Here is a 16,774-nt window from a genome sequence, read left to right as displayed (position 1 = left end):
CATCACCGGTTGTCTTAGTAAAGAAAAAAGATAACTCGTGGCGCTTCTGCGTTGACTACCGTCACCTCAACCGGATAACAAAGAAGGATGTTTATCCCTTGCCTCGCATTGATGACGCTCTTGACTGCCTTCACGGATCCCAATACTTTTCATCAATTGACCTCCGCTCCGGCTATTGGCAGATTAGCGTCGATGAGATGGACCGCGAGAAAACCGCCTTTGTCACACCGGACGGTCTGTACCAATTTAAAGTCATGCCCTTTGGATTATGCAATGCGCCAGCTACATTCGAGCGCATGATGGACTCTCTCTTGCGCGGCTTGAAGTGGTCTACATGCCTGTGTTACCTCGACGATGTGATTGTGTTTTCGCCGAACTTTGAGAGCCACCTGCGGCGCCTCACAACCATACTCTCCGTGTTTCGCAGGGCTGGCCTTCAGCTAAACTCCTCCAAGTGCCATTTCGGTCGCCGTGAAATTAACATGCTTGGTCATCTCGTCAACGCCGCCGGAATCCAACCTGATCCACAGAAAGTTCACGCCGTGCGAAATTTTCCTGTACCTTGTTCAACGAACGATGTCCGTAGTTTTCTGGGCTTATGCTCTTATTTTCGGCGATTTGTGAAAAATTTTGCGGACATCGCTCACCCTCTCACTGACCTTCTTAAGAAAGACGCCTCTTTCTCTTGGGGACCGCTACAGGAGAAAGCCTTCTCTACCCTGATTGAGCGGCTTACCACTTCCCCGATTCTCTCCCACTTTGACCCTTCTGCGCCCACTGAAGTACGAACTGACGCGAGTGGTCATGGCATCGGCGCTGTCCTCGCTCAGCGTCAACAGGGCCAAGACCGTGTCATCGCTTACGCTAGCCGCCGCCTTTCCACGCCCGAGCGAAATTACTCCATTACTGAGAGAGAATGTCTCGCGCTCGTATGGGCGGTCGCGAAATTTCGCCCGTGCCTTTTCGGTCGGAGCTTCTGCGTTGTCACCGACCATCACGCCCTCTGCTGGCTCTCCTCTTTGAAGGACCCAACTGGACGACTTGCACGTTGGGCATTGTGCCTACAAGAATATACATTTTCTATTATATATAAGTCAGGACGCCTGCATAAAGACGCTGACTGCCTGTCCCGCAATCCCGTGGATCAACCGGACGATACCGATGCAGACTCGGACATCAGTATTCTGTCCCTCTCCCGCTTCCTCCACATTGGCGACGAGCAGCGCAAGGATCCTGTTCTTCGAACACTTATGGAACGCCTAAGCTCCTCGCCCAATGACCCGTCCCTTCGGATGTTCACCTTGCGCGATGGAACTTTATACCGTCGTAGCGTTCGTCCTGACGGCCCGGAGCTCCTCCTAGTCGTCCCCAAGCACCTTCGACTCACCGTGCTCCAGCAACTTCATGACGCTCCTACTGCTGGACATCTGGGCGTCACTCGTACTTACGACCACCTGCGGCGCCGCTTCTTCTGGCCTGGCATTTATCGCTCTGTGCGCCGTTATGTCGCTTCTTGCGACCTGTGTCAGCGCCGGAAGACGCCTGCTATGCCTCCCGCTGGTTTGCTTCAACCCATTGATATACCTACAGAGCCCTTCTTCCGTGTGGGCCTCGACCTCCTTGGTCCGTTTCCAATTTCCATCAAAGGAAACAAATGGATTGCTGTAGCAACCGATTATGCCACTAGATATGCCATCGCACGAGCCCTGCCAACCAGCTGCGCTACAGATGTCGCCGACTTCTTACTAAAAGACGTCATCCTGCACCACGGCGCCCCTCGCCAGTTGCTGACGGATCGCGGCCGCTACTTTCTATCGAAGGTCGTTGATGATCTGCTCCGCTCCTGTTCTACAGAACATCGGATTGCTACCGCGTACCACCCTCAAACGAACGGCCTCACCGAGCGACTCAACCGCACACTCACTGAAATGCTCGCCATGTACGTTTCCAACGATCACCGCGACTGGGACGTCGCTTTACCATACGTCACTTTCGCATACAACTCGTCCCGTCACGACACTGCCGGATTTTCACCATTTTTCCTTTTGTACGGCCGCGACCCCACCTTGCCTTTTGACACGTTGCTACCTTCCGCAGTACAGTCACCCAGCACTGCTTACGCTCGCGATGCTATTGACTTAGCCGCCCAGGCCCGAGATGTCGCCCGTCATCGCCTCACAGTCTCGCAAGCTTCTCAAAAGCGACGCTACGACCTTCGGCACCGAGACCACCATTTTTCACCTGGTTCCCTTGTCCTTCTCTGGACGCCTTCACGTCGTGTCGGCTTGTCGGAAAAATTACTGTCCCGTTTTTCTGGTCCGTACCAGATCTTACGCCAACTGTCCGACGTGACCTACGAGATCGCCCCACTCGGTCAGCCTTCCGTGCCTCCCAACTTAACCAGTGATGTTGTTCACGTCACCAGGCTCAAGCCCTATGTCCCCCCAATAAGTGAGGCTGTTTAACTTGCACCGGGACGGAGCTCCCCCACCGGGAGGGTGATGTTACGGTGAAGTGAAGGAAGACGTTGAATGGGACTAGAGAAAGACGAAGTCTGGCGGTTGCCTGAACGCCATATCCATCATTTGTAAATATAAGTTATTTTACACTCGTGGGCCTGCTTTCTTCCCGCAACAATATAATTGCGAGGGCGGTTGACCATTTTTATGCAAGGTGATTTGTGCCCAGTGCACTAAATGTCAACCTGAAGAAACAGAACAAGGCGTGGGGGAGCTAAGTGAGTAACAATGACTCCCTTGAGCTGCGACTAGAGCAGTGCGGCTCTAGCGCTGCCTGGTGCGCTTCAACTGGGATAGATCGGGGTAATCCGACTGTCCATTTAAAACAAATGATTGCGAGGGCCGTTGACCATGCTGACGCAATTTGATTTCTGCCTAGTGCTTTAAACGTGAAATAAATAAATTAAGGAAAGGGCTGGATAAACGACAGGAGTAACTATGACACCCTTTAGGTGCGGCTAGCGCAGTGCAGCTCTTGCGCGGTCTGGTGCGAATGAACTGGCATGGACTGACAGAATCCACTGTCCAAATAAAACAAACCATTCTGGGGGCCGTTGAGCATGCTGACGCAGTGTGATTTCTGCACAGTGCTCTAAATGTCGAAGTGAAAAAATGAAAAAAAAAGCGGGGATAAAAGACAGGAGTAAGAATGACTCCCTTGCAGTGTGGATTGAGCTGTGCCGCTTTGCACTTTCCGTTAAGCTTCAACTGGTATGGACCGGGAGAATCTGACTGTCCATTTAAAACAAAGCATTGCGAGGACTTTTGACCATGCTGATGCAATGTGATCTCTGCCCAGTCCCCTATATGTCAACTTGATAAAATCAACAAGGCGAGGGTAAACGAAGAGACTAACAATGACTCCCATGAGGTGCGACTTGAGCAGCACGGCTCTGCACTGTCTGGTGTGGCTTACCTGGCATGCACCGGGGGAATCTCACTGTGCACTTAAAACAAATGATTGTGAAGGCTGCTGCCGATGCTGACGCAATGTGATTTCTGCCTAGTGCTCTAAACGGCAAAGTGGTGAAATAAAGAAATGCCTGGATAAAGGACAGGTGTAACAGTGACTCCTGTGAGGTGCGGCTGGAGCAGTGCAGCTCTTGCGCGGTATGGTACGCCTCAAGTGGCATGGACGGGCGGAATTCACTGTCCAAATGAAACAAAGCATTCTGGGAGCCAGTGCTCTAAATGTCAACGTGAAGAAATGCAAAAAGGTGGGTATAAAGGACAGGAGTAAGAATGACTCCCGTGCAGAGTTTATTGAGCAGTTTCGCTTTGTGCTACCCATTGTGCTTCATTTGGTATGGACCGGTGGAATCCAACTGTCCATTAAAACAAAGCTTTGCGAAGACTTTTGATCATGCTGACGTAATGTGACTTCTGCCCAGCGCTCTAAATGTCAACGTGAAGAAATGCAACAAGGCATAGCTACACAAAGCGAGTAACAATCGCTCTCTTGAGGAGCGGCTAGAGCAGTGTGGCGCTTGCGCTGCCTGGTGCGCTTCAACTGGCATGGACCGGGAGAATCCGACTCTCCAAATAAAACAATGCATTTTGAGGGCCGTTGACCATGCTGACGCAATGTGATTTCTGCCCAGGTCTGTAAATGTCAACGTGCAGAAATGAAAAAAAGGCGTGGTTAAACGACAGGAGTAAGAATGACTCCCTTGCAGTGTGCATTCAGCTGTGCCGCTTTGCACTTTCCATTGCGCTTGAACTGGTATAGACCGGGGGAATCCGACTGTCCATTTAAAACAAAGCATTGCGGGGACTTTTGACCATGCTGACGTAATGTGATTTCTGCCCAGTCCCCTATATGTCAACTTGATAAAATCAACAAGGCGTGGGTAAACGAAGAGACTAACAATGACTCCCATGAGGTGCGACTAGAGCAGCACAGCTTTGCACTGTCTGGTGTGGTTTACCTGTCATGCACCGGGGGAATCTCACTGTGCACTTAAAACAAATGATTGTGAAGGCTGTTGCCGATGCTGACACAATGTGATTTCTGCCCAGTGCTATTTAATGTCAACGTGAAGAAATGCAAGAAGGTGTGTATGCGATGAGAGTAACAATGACTCCCTCGAGGTGCGACTAGAGCAGTGCGGCTCTTGCGCAGTCTGCTGCACTCCAACTGGCATAGATCGGGGGAATCCGACTGTCCATTTAAAACAAATGATTACGCGGGCCGTTCACCATGCTGACGAAATGTGATTTCTGCCTAGTGCTCTAAACGGCAAAGTGATGAAATAAAGAAATGCCTGGATAAAGGACAGGTGTAAGAGTGACTCCTGTGAGGTGCGGCTGGAGCAGTGCAGCTCTTGCGCGGTATGGTACGCCTCAACTGGCATGGACGGGCGGAATTCACTATCCAAATTAAACAAAGCATTCTGGGAGCCAGTGCTCTAAATGTCAACGTGAAGAAATGCAAAAAGGTGGGTATAAAGGACAGGAGTAAGAATGACTCCCGTGCAGAGTTTATTGAGCAGTTTCGCTTTGTGCTATCCATTGTGCTTCATTTGGTATGGACCGGTGGAATCCAACTGTCCATTAAAACAAAGCTTTGCGAAGACTTTTGATCATGCTGACTTAATGTGACTTCTGCCCAGCGCTCTAAATGTCAACGTGAAGAAATGCAACAAGGCATGGCTACACAAAGCGAGTAACAATGGCTCTCTTAAGGTGCGGCTAGAGCAGTGTGGCGCTTGCGCTGCCTGGTGCGCTTCAACTGGCATGGACCGGGAGAATCCGACGCTCGAAATAAAACAATGCATTTTGAGGGCCGTTGACCATGCTGACGCAATGTGATTTCTGCCCAGGTCTGTAGATGTCAACGTGCAGAAATGAAAAAAAAAGGCGTGGTTAAAGGACAGGAGTAAGAATGACTCCATTGCAGTGTGGATTCAGGAGTGGCGCTTTATGCTATCTGTTGTGCTTCAACTGGCATGGACCGGCTGAAACTGACTGTCCACTTAAAACAAAGCATTGCAAGGACTTTTGACGATGCTGACGCAATGTGATTTGTGCCCAGGGCTCTAAATGTCAATGTGAGGAAATGGAACAAAGCGTGGGTGAAGGACGTTAGTAACAATGACTCCCTTGAGGTGCGGCTAGAACAGTGCTGCTTTGCACTGTCTGGTGTGGTTCAACTGGAATGCACAGGGGGAATCTTACTGTGCTTTTAAAAGATATATTTGCGAGGGCGGTTGACCATTTTTATGCAAGGTGATTTGTGCCCAGTGCCCTAAAAGTCAACCTGAAGAAATAGAACAAGGCGTGGGGGAGCTAAGTGAGTAACAATGACTCCCTTGAGCTGCGGCTAGAGCAGTGCGGCTCTAGCGCTGCCTGGTGCGCTTCAACTGGGATAGATCGGGGTAATCCGACTGTCCATTTAAAACAAATGATTGCGAGGGCCGTTGACCATGCTGACGCAATTCGATTTCTGCCTAGTGCTTTAAACGTGAAATAAATAAATTAAGGAAAGGGCTGGATAAACGACAGGAGTAACTATGACGCCCTTTAGGTGCGGCTAGCGCAGTGCAGCTCTTGCGCGGTCTGGTGCGAATGAACTGGCATGGACTGACAGAATCCACTGTCCAAATAAAACAAACCATTCTGGGGGCCGTTGAGCATGCTGACGCAGTGTGATTTCTGCACAGTGCTCTAAATGTCGAAGTGAAAAAATGAAAAAAAAAGCGTGGATAAAAGACAGGAGTAAGAATGACTCCCTTGCAGTGTGGATTGAGCTGTGCCGCTTTGCACTTTCCGTTGCGCTTCAACTGGTATGGACCGGGAGAATCTGACTGTCCATTTAAAACAAAGCATTGCGAGGACTTTTGACCATGCTGATGCAATGTGACCTCTGCCCAGTCCCCTATATGTCAACTTGATAAAATCATCAAGGCGTGGGTAAACGAAGAGACTAACAATGACTCCCATGAGGTGCGACTAGAGCAGCACGGCTCTGCACTGTCTGGTGTGGCTTACCTGGCATGCACCGGGGGAATCTCACTGTGCACTTAAAACAAATGATTGTGAAGGCTGTTGCCGATGCTGACACTATGTGATTTCTGCCCAGTGCTATTTAATGTCAACGTGAAGAAATGCAAGAAAGTGTGTGTAAGCGGTGAGAGTAACAATGACTCCCTTGAGGTGCGACTAGAGCAGTGCAGCTTTTGCACAGTCTGCTGCACTCCAGCTGGCATAGATCGGGGGAATCCGACTGTCCATTTAAAACAAATGATTGCGAGGGCCGTCGGCCATGCTGACGCAATGTGATTTCTGCCCAGTGCTCTAAACGTGAAACTGAAGTAAATAAAAAAGGCATGGATAAACTACAGGAGTCACAATGACTCCCTTGTGGTGCGGCTATCGCAGTGCGGCTCTTGCGTGGTCTTGTGTGCCTCAACTGGCATGGACCGGCGGAATCATCATCAGCATCAGCCTGGTTACGCCTACTGCAGGGCAAAGGCCTCTCCCATACATCTCCAACAACCCCGATCATGTACTAAGTGTGGCCATGTCGTCCCCGCAAACTTCTGAATCTCATGCGCCCGCCTAACTTTCTGCCGCCCTCTGCTAAGCTTCTCTTCCCTTGGAATCCATTCCGTAACCCTCAATGACCATCGGTTATCTTCCCTCCTCATTGCGTATCCTGCCCATGCCCCTTTCTTTTTCTTGATTTCAACTAAGATGTCATTAAGTCGCGTTTGTTCCCTCACCCAATCTGCTCTTTTCTTATCCTTGAACGTTACACCTATCATTCTTCTTTCCATAGCTCGTTGTGTCGTCCTCAATATGAGCAGAACCCTTTTCGTAAGCCTCAAGGTTTCTGCCCCATAGGTGAGTGCTGGTAAGACACAGGTATTATATACTTTCCTCTTGAGGGGATAACGGCAACCTGCTATTCATCATCTGAGAATGCCTGCCAAACGCACCCCAGCCCATTCTTGTTCTTCTGAATATTTCTGTCTTATGATCCGCATCCGCTGTCACTACCTGACCTAAGTTGGTGTATTCCCTTACGACTTCCAGTGCCTCGCTGCCTATTGTAAATTGCGGTTTTCTTCGGAGACTGTTAAGCATTACTTTAGTTTCCTGCAGATTAATTTTTAGACCCACTCTTCTGCTTTGCCTATCCAGGTCACTGAACATGCATTGCAATTGGTCCCCTGAAGTACTAAGCAAGGCAATGTCATCAGCGAATCGCGAGTTACCAAGCTATTCTCGATTAACTTTTATCCCCAATTCTTCCCAATCCATGTCTCTGAATACCTCCTGTAAAATAAAATGCCCAAATAAAACAAAGCATTTTGGGGGCCGTTGACCGTGCTGACGCAGTGTGATTTCTGCACAGTGCTCTAAATGTCAAAGTGAAAAAATGAAAAAAAGGTGTGGATAAACGACATGAGTAAGAATGACTCCCTTGCAGTGTGCATTCAGCTGTGCCGCTTTGCACTTTCCATTGCGCTTCAACTGGTATAGACCGGGGGAATCCGACTGTCCATTTAAAACAAAGCATTGCGGGGACTTTTGACCATGCTGACGTAATGTGATTTCTGCCCAGTCCCCTATATGTCAACTTGATAAAATCAACAAGGCGTGGGTAAACGAAGAGACTAACAATGACTCCCATGAGGTGCGACTAGAGCAGCACAGCTTTGCACTGTCTGGTGTGGTTTACCTGTCATGCACCGGGGGAATCTCACTGTGCACTTAAAACAAATGATTGTGAAGGCTGTTGCCGATGCTGACACAATGTGATTTCTGCCCAGTGCTATTTAATGTCAACGTGAAGAAATGCAAGAAGGTGTGTATGCGATGAGAGTAACAATGACTCCCTCGAGGTGCGACTAGAGCAGTGCGGCTCTTGCGCAGTCTGCTGCACTCCAACTGGCATAGATCGGGGGAATCCGACTGTCCATTTAAAACAAATGATTACGCGGGCCGTTCACCATGCTGACGAAATGTGATTTCTGCCTAGTGCTCTAAACGGCAAAGTGATGAAATAAAGAAATGCCTGGATAAAGGACAGGTGTAAGAGTGACTCCTGTGAGGTGCGGCTGGAGCAGTGCAGCTCTTGCGCGGTATGGTACGCCTCAACTGGCATGGACGGGCGGAATTCACTATCCAAATTAAAGAAAGCATTCTGGGAGCCAGTGCTCTAAATGTCAACGTGAAGAAATGCAAAAAGGTGGGTATAAAGGACAGGAGTAAGAATGACTCCCGTGCAGAGTTTATTGAGCAGTTTCGCTTTGTGCTATCCATTGTGCTTCATTTGGTATGGACCGGTGGAATCCAACTGTCCATTAAAACAAAGCTTTGCGAAGACTTTTGATCATGCTGACTTAATGTGACTTCTGCCCAGCGCTCTAAATGTCAACGTGAAGAAATGCAACAAGGCATGGCTACACAAAGCGAGTAACAATGGCCCTCTTGAGGTGCGGCTAGAGCAGTGTGGCGCTTGCGCTGCCTGGTGCGCTTCAACTGGCATGGACCGGGAGAATCCGACTCTCCAAATAAAACAATGCGTTTTGAGGGCCGTTGACCATGCTGACGCAATGTGATTTCTGCCCAGGTCTGTAAATGTGAACGTGCAGAAATGAAAAAAAAAGGCGTGGTTAAACGAGAGGAGTAAGAATGACTCCCTTGCAGTGTGGATTCAGGAGTGGCGCTTTATGCTATCTGTTGTGCTTCAACTGGCATGGACCGGCTGAAACTGACTGTCCACTTAAAACAAAGCATTGCAAGGACTTTTGACGATGCTGACGCAATGTGATTTGTGCCCAGGGCTCTAAATGTCAATGTGAGGAAATGGAACAAAGCGTGGGTGAAGGACGTTAGTAACAATGACTCCCTTGAGGTGCGGCTAGAACAGTGCTGCTTTGCACTGTCTGGTGTGGTTCAACTGGAATGCACAGGGGGAATCTTACTGTGCTTTTAAAAGATATAATTGCGAGGGCGGTTGACCATTTTTATGCAAGGTGATTTGTGCCCAGTGCCCTAAATGTCAACCTGAAGAAATAGAACAAGGCGTGGGGGAGCTAAGTGAGTAACAATGACTCCCTTGAGCTGCGGCTAGAGCAGTGCGGCTCTAGCGCTGCCTGGTGCGCTTCAACTGGGATAGATCGGGGTAATCCGACTGTCCATTTAAAACAAATGATTGCGAGGGCCGTTGACCATGCTGACGCAATTTGATTTCTGCCTAGTGCTTTAAACGTGAAATAAATAAATTAAGGAAAGGGCTGGATAAACGACAGGAGTAACTATGACACCCTTTAGGTGCGGCTAGCGCAGTGCAGCTCTTGCGCGGTCTGGTGCGAATGAACTGGCATGGACTGACAGAATCCACTGTCCAAATAAAACAAACCATTCTGGGGGCCGTTGAGCATGCTGACGCAGTGTGATTTCTGCACAGTGCTCTAAATGTCGAAGTGAAAAAATGAAAAAAAAGCGTGGATAAAAGACAGGAGTAAGAATGACTCCCTTGCAGTGTGGATTGAGCTGTGCCGCTTTGCACTTTCCGTTGCGCTTCAACTGGTATGGACCGGGAGAATCCGACTGTCCATTTAAAACAAAGCATTGCGAGGACTTTTGACCATGCTGATGCAATGTGATCTCTGCCCAGTCCCCTAAATGTCAACGTGATAAAATGCAACAAGGCGAGGGTAAACGAAGAGACTAACAATGACTCCCATGAGGTGGGACTAGAGTAGCGCGGCTTTGCACTGTCTGGTGTGGTTTACCTGGCATGCAACGGGGGAATCTAACTCTGCCATGAAAAGAAATGATTGCGAAGGCCGTTGCCGATGCTGACACAATGTGATTTCTGCCCAGTGCTATTTAATGTCAACGTGAAGAAATGCAAGAAGGTGTGTGTAAGCTATGAGAGTAACAATGACTCCCTTGAGGTGCGACTAGAACAGTGCAGCTTTTGCACAGTCTGCTGCACTCCAGCTGGCATAGATCGGGGGAATCCGACTGTCCATTTAAAACAAATGATTGCGAGGGCCGTCGACCATGCTGACGCAATGTGATTTCTGCCCAGTGCTCTAAACGTGAACCTGAACTAAATAAAAAAAGGCATGGATAAACTACAGGAGTCACAATGACTCCCTTGTGGTGCGGCTATCGCAGTGCGGCTCTTGCGTGGTCTTGTGTGCCTCAACTGGCATGGACCGGCGGAATCATCATCAGCATCAGCCTGGTTACGCCTACTGCAGGGCAAAGGCCTCTCCCGTACATCTCCAACAACCCCGATCATGTACTATGTGTGGCCATGTCGTCCCTGCAAACTTCTTAATCTCATGCGCCCGCCTAACTTTCTGCCGCCCTCTGCTAAGCTTCCCTTCCCTTGGAATCCATTCCGTAACCCTTAATGACCATCGGTTATCTTCCCTCCTCATTTCGTATCCTGCCCATGCCCATTTCTTTTTCTTGATTTCAACTAAGATGTCATTACCTCCCGTTTGTTCCCTCACCCAATCTGCTCTTTTCTTATCCTTTAACGTTACACCTATCATTCTTCTTTCCATAGCTCGTTGCGTCGTCCTCAATTTGAGCAGAACCCATTTCGTAAGCCTCCAGGTTTCTGCCCCATAGGTGAGTACTGGTAAGACACAGGTATTATATACTTTCCTCTTGAGAAGATAATGGCAACCTGCTAATCATCATCTGAGAATGCCTGCCAAACGCACCCCAGCCCATTCTTGTTCTTCTGAATATTTCTGTCTCATGATCCGCATCCGCTGTCACTACCTGCCCTAAGTTGATGTAATCCCTTACGACTTCCAGTGCCTCGCTGCCAATTGTAAATTGCTGTTTTCTTCCGAGACTGTTAAGCATTACTTTAGTTTCGTGCAGATTAATTTTTAGACCCACTCTTCTGCTTTGCCTATCCAGGTCAGTGAACATGCATTGCAATTGGTCCCCTGAGGTACTAAGGAAGGCAATGTCATCAGCGAATCGCGAGTTACTAAGCTATTCTCGATTAACTTTTATCCCCAAATCTTCCCAATCCATGTCTCTGAATACCTCCTGTAAAATAAAATGCCCAAATAAAACAAAGCATTTTGGGGGCCGTTGACCATGCTGACGCAATGTGATTTCTGCCCAGGTCTGTAAATGTCAACGTGCAGAAATGAAAAAAAGGCGTGGTTAAACGACAGGAGTAAGAATGACTCCCTTGCAGTGTGGATTCAGGAGTGGCGCTTTATGCTATCTGTTGTGCATCAACTGGCATGGACCGGGGGAATCCGACTGTCCATTTAAAACAATGCATTGCGGGGACTTTTGACCATGCTGACGCAATGTGATTTCTGCCCAGTCCCCTATATGTCAACTTGATAAAATCAACAAGGCGTGGGTAAACGAAGAGACTAACAATGACTCCCATGAGGTGCGACTAGAGCAGCACAGCTTTGCACTGTCTGGTGTGGTTTACCTGTCATGCACCGGGGAATCTCACTGTGCACTTAAAACAAATGATTGTGAAGGCTGTTGCCGATGCTGACACAATGTGATTTCTGCCCAGTGCTATTTAATGTCAACGTGAAGAAATGCAAGAAGGTGTGTATGCGATGAGAGTAACAATGACTCCCTCGAGGTGCGACTAGAGCAGTGCGGCTCTTGCGCAGTCTGCTGCACTCCAACTGGCATAGATCGGGGGAATCCGACTGTCCATTTAAAACAAATGATTACGCGGGCCGTTCACCATGCTGACGCAATGTGATTTCTGCCTAGTGCTCTAAACGGCAAAGTGATGAAATAAAGAAATGCCTGGATAAAGGACAGGTGTAAGAGTGACTCCTGTGAGGTGCGGCTGGAGCAGTGCAGGTCTTGCGCGGTATGGTACGCCTCAACTGGCATGGACGGGCGGAATTCACTGTCCAAATGAAACAAAGCATTCTGGGAGCCAGTGCTCTAAATGTCAACGTGAAGAAATGCAAAAAGGTGGGTATAAAGGACAGGAGTAAGAATGACTCCCGTGCAGAGTTTATTGAGCAGTTTCGCTTTGTGCTATCCATTGTGCTTCATTTGGTATGGACCGGTGGAATCCAACTGTCCATTAAAACAAAGCTTTGCGAAGACTTTTGATCATGCTGACGTAATGTGACTTCTACCCAGCGCCCTAAATGTCAACGTGAAGAAATGCAACAAGGCATGGCTACACAAAGCGAGTAACAATGGCTCTCTTAAGGTGCGGCTAGAGCAGTGTGGCGCTTGCGCTGCCTGGTGCGCTTCAACTGGCATGGACCGGGAGAATCCGACTCTCGAAATAAAACAATGCATTTTGAGGGCCGTTGACCATGCTGACGCAATGTGATTTCTGCCCAGGTCTGTAAATGTCAACGTGCAGAAATGAAAAAAAAGGCGTGGTTAAAGGACAGGAGTAAGAATGACTCCCTTGCAGTGTGGATTCAGGAGTGGCGCTTTATGCTATCTGTTGTGCTTCAACTGGCATGGACCGGCTGAAACTGACTGTCCACTTAAAACAAAGCATTGCAAGGACTTTTGACGATGCTGACGCAATGTGATTTGTGCCCAGGGCTCTAAATGTCAATGTGAGGAAATGGAACAAAGCGTGGGTGAAGGACGTTAGTAACAATGACTCCCTTGAGGTGCGGCTAGAACAGTGCTGCTTTGCACTGTCTGGTGTGGTTCAACTGGAATGCACAGGGGGAATCTTACTGTGCTTTTAAAAGATATAATTGCGAGGGCGGTTGACCATTTTTATGCAAGGTGATTTGTGCCCAGTGCCCTAAATGTCAACCTGAAGAAATAGAACAAGGCGTGGGGGAGCTAAGTGAGTAACAATGACTCCCTTGAGCTGCGACTAGAGCAGTGCGGCTCTAGCGCTGCCTGGTGCGCTTCAACTGGGATAGATCGGGGTAATCCGACTGTCCATTTAAAACAAATGATTGCGAGGGCCGTTGACCATGCTGACGCAATTTGATTTCTGCCTAGTGCTTTAAACGTGAAATAAATAAATTAAGGAAAGGGCTGGATAAACGACAGGAGTAACTATGACACCCTTTAGGTGCGGCTAGCGCAGTGCAGCTCTTGCGCGGTCTGGTGCGAATGAACTGGCATGGACTGACAGAATCCACTGTCCAAATAAAACAAACCATTCTGGGGGCCGTTGAGCATGCTGACGCAGTGTGATTTCTGCACAGTGCTCTAAATGTCGAAGTGAAAAAATGAAAAAAAAAGCGTGGATAAAAGACAGGAGTAAGAATGCCTCCCTTGCAGTGTGGATTGAGCTGTGCCGCTTTGCACTTTCCGTTGCGCTTCAACTGGTATGGACCGGGAGAATCTGACTGTCCATTTAAAACAAAGCATTGCGAGGACTTTTGACCATGCTGATGCAATGTGATCTCTGCCCAGTCCCCTAAATGTCAACGTGATAAAATGCAACAAGGCGAGGGTAAACGAAGAGACTAACAATGACTCCCATGAGGTGGGACTAGAGTAGCGCGGCTTTGCACTGTCTGGTGTGGTTTACCTGGCATGCAACGGGGGAATCTAACTCTGCCATGAAAAGAAATGATTGCGAAGGCCGTTGCCGATGCTGACACAATGTGATTTCTGCCCAGTGCTATTTAATGTCAACGTGAAGAAATGCAAGAAGGTGTGTGTAAGCTATGAGAGTAACAATGACTCCCTTGAGGTGCGACTAGAACAGTGCAGCTTTTGCACAGTCTGCTGCACTCCAGCTGGAATAGATCGGGGGAATCCGACTGTCCATTTAAAACAAATGATTGCGAGGGCCGTCGACCATGCTGACGCAATGTGATTTCTGCCCAGTGCTCTAAACGTGAAACTGAAGTAAATAAAAAAAGGCATGGATAAACTACAGGAGTCACAATGACTCCCTTGTGGTGCGGCTATCGCAGTGCGGCTCTTGCGTGGTCTTGTGTGCCTCAACTGGCATGGACCGGCGGAATCATCATCAGCATCAGCCTGGTTACGCCTACTGCAGGGCAAAGGCCTCTCCCGTACATCTCCAACAACCCCGATCATGTACTATGTGTGGCCATGTCGTCCCTGCAAACTTCTTAATCTCATGCGCCCGCCTAACTTTCTGCCGCCCTCTGCTAAGCTTCCCTTCCCTTGGAATCCATTCCGTAACCCTTAATGACCATCGGTTATCTTTCCTCCTCATTTCGTATCCTGCCCATGCCCATTTCTTTTTCTTGATTTCAACTAAGATGTCATTAACTCGCGTTTGTTCCCTCACCCAATCTGCTCTTTTCTTATCCTTTAACGTTACACCTATCATTCTTCTTTCCATAGCTCGTTGCGTCGTCCTCAATTTGAGCAGAACCCATTTCGTAAGCCTCCAGGTTTCTGCCCCATAGGTGAGTACTGGTAAGACACAGGTATTATATACTTTCCTCTTGAGAGGATAATGGCAACCTGCTAATCATCATCTGAGAATGCCTGCCAAACGCACCCCAGCCCATTCTTGTTCTTCTGAATATTTCTGTCTCATGATCCGCATCCGCTGTCACTACCTGCCCTAAGTTGATGTAATCCCTTACGACTTCTAGTGCCTCGCTGCCAATTGTAAATTGCTGTTTTCTTCCGAGACTGTTAAGCATTACTTTAGTTTCCTGCAGATTAATTTTTAGACCCACTCTTCTGCTTTGCCTATCCAGGTCAGTGAACATGCATTGCAATTGGTCCCCTGAGGTACTAAGGAAGGCAATGTCATCAGCGAATCGCGAGTTACTAAGCTATTCTCGATTAACTTTTATCCCCAAATCTTCCCAATCCATGTCTCTGAATACCTCCTATAAAATAAAATGCCCAAATAAAACAAAGCATTTTGGGGGCCGTTGACCGTGCTGACGCAGTGTGATTTCTGCACAGTGCTCTAAATGTCAAAGCTAAAAAATGAAAAAAAGGTGTGGATAAACGACATGAGTAAGAATGACTCCCTTGCAGTGTGCATTCAGCTGTGCCGCTTTGCACTTTCCATTGCGCTTCAACTGGTATAGACCGGGGGAATCCGACTGTCCATTTAAAACAAAGCATTGCGGGGACTTTTGACCATGCTGACGCAATGTGATTTCTGCCCAGTCCCCTATATGTCAACTTGATAAAATCAACAAGGCGTGGGTAAACGAAGAGACTAACAATGACTCCCATGAGGTGCGACAAGAGCAGCACAGCTTTGCACTGTCTGGTGTGGTTTACCTGTCATGCACCGGGGGAATCTCACTGTGCACTTAAAACAAATGATTGTGAAGGCTGTTGCCGATGCTGACACAATGTGATTTCTGCCCAGTGCTATTTAATGTCAACGAGAAGAAATGCAAGAAGATGTGTATGCGATGAGAGTAACAATGACTCCCTCGAGGTGCGACTAGAGCAGTGCGGCTCTTGCGCAGTCTGCTGCACTTCAACTGGCATAGATCGGGGGAATCCGACTGTCCATTTAAAACAAATGATTACGCGGGCCGTTCACCATGCTGACGCAATGTGATTTCTGCCTAGTGCTCTAAACGGCAAAGTGATGAAATAAAGAAATGCCTGGATAAAGGACAGGTGTAAGAGTGACTCCTGTGAGGTGCGGCTTGAGCAGTGCAGCTCTTGCGCGGTATGGTACGCCTCAACTGGCAAGGACGGGCGGAATTCACTGTCCAAATGAAACAAAGCATTCTGGGAGCCAGTGCTCTAAATGTCAACGTGAAGAAATGCAAAAAGGTGGGTATAAAGGACAGGAGTAAGAATGACTCCCGTGCAGTGTTTATTGAGCAGTTTCGCTTTGTGCTATCCATTGTGCTTCATTTGGTATGGACCGGTGGAATCCAACTGTCCATTAAAACAAAGCTTTGCGAAGACTTTTGATCATGCTGACGTAATGTGACTTCTGCCCAGCGCTCTAAATGTCAACGTGAAGAAATGCAACAAGGCATGGCTACACAAAGCGAGTAACAATGGCCCTCTTGAGGTGCGGCTAGAGCAGTGTGGCGCTTGCGCTGCCTGGTGCGCTTCAACTGGCATGGACCGGGAGAATCCGACCCTCCAAATAAAACAATGCATTTTGAGGGCCGTTGACCATGCTGACGCAATGTGATTTCTGCCCAGGTTTGTAAATGTCAACGTGCAGAAATGAAAAAAAAAGGCGTGGTTAAACGACAGGAGTAAGAATGACTCCCTTGCAGTGTGGATTCAGGAGTGGCGCTTTATGCTATCTGTTGTGCTTCAACTGGCATGGACCGGCTGAAACTGACTGTCCACTTAAA

This window comes from Dermacentor albipictus, unplaced genomic scaffold (genome assembly GCF_038994185.2).
Source record: "Dermacentor albipictus isolate Rhodes 1998 colony unplaced genomic scaffold, USDA_Dalb.pri_finalv2 scaffold_32, whole genome shotgun sequence".
NCBI classification, from domain to species: Eukaryota; Metazoa; Arthropoda; class Arachnida; order Ixodida; family Ixodidae; genus Dermacentor; species Dermacentor albipictus.
Note: the sequence above shows the minus strand (reverse complement) of the source record.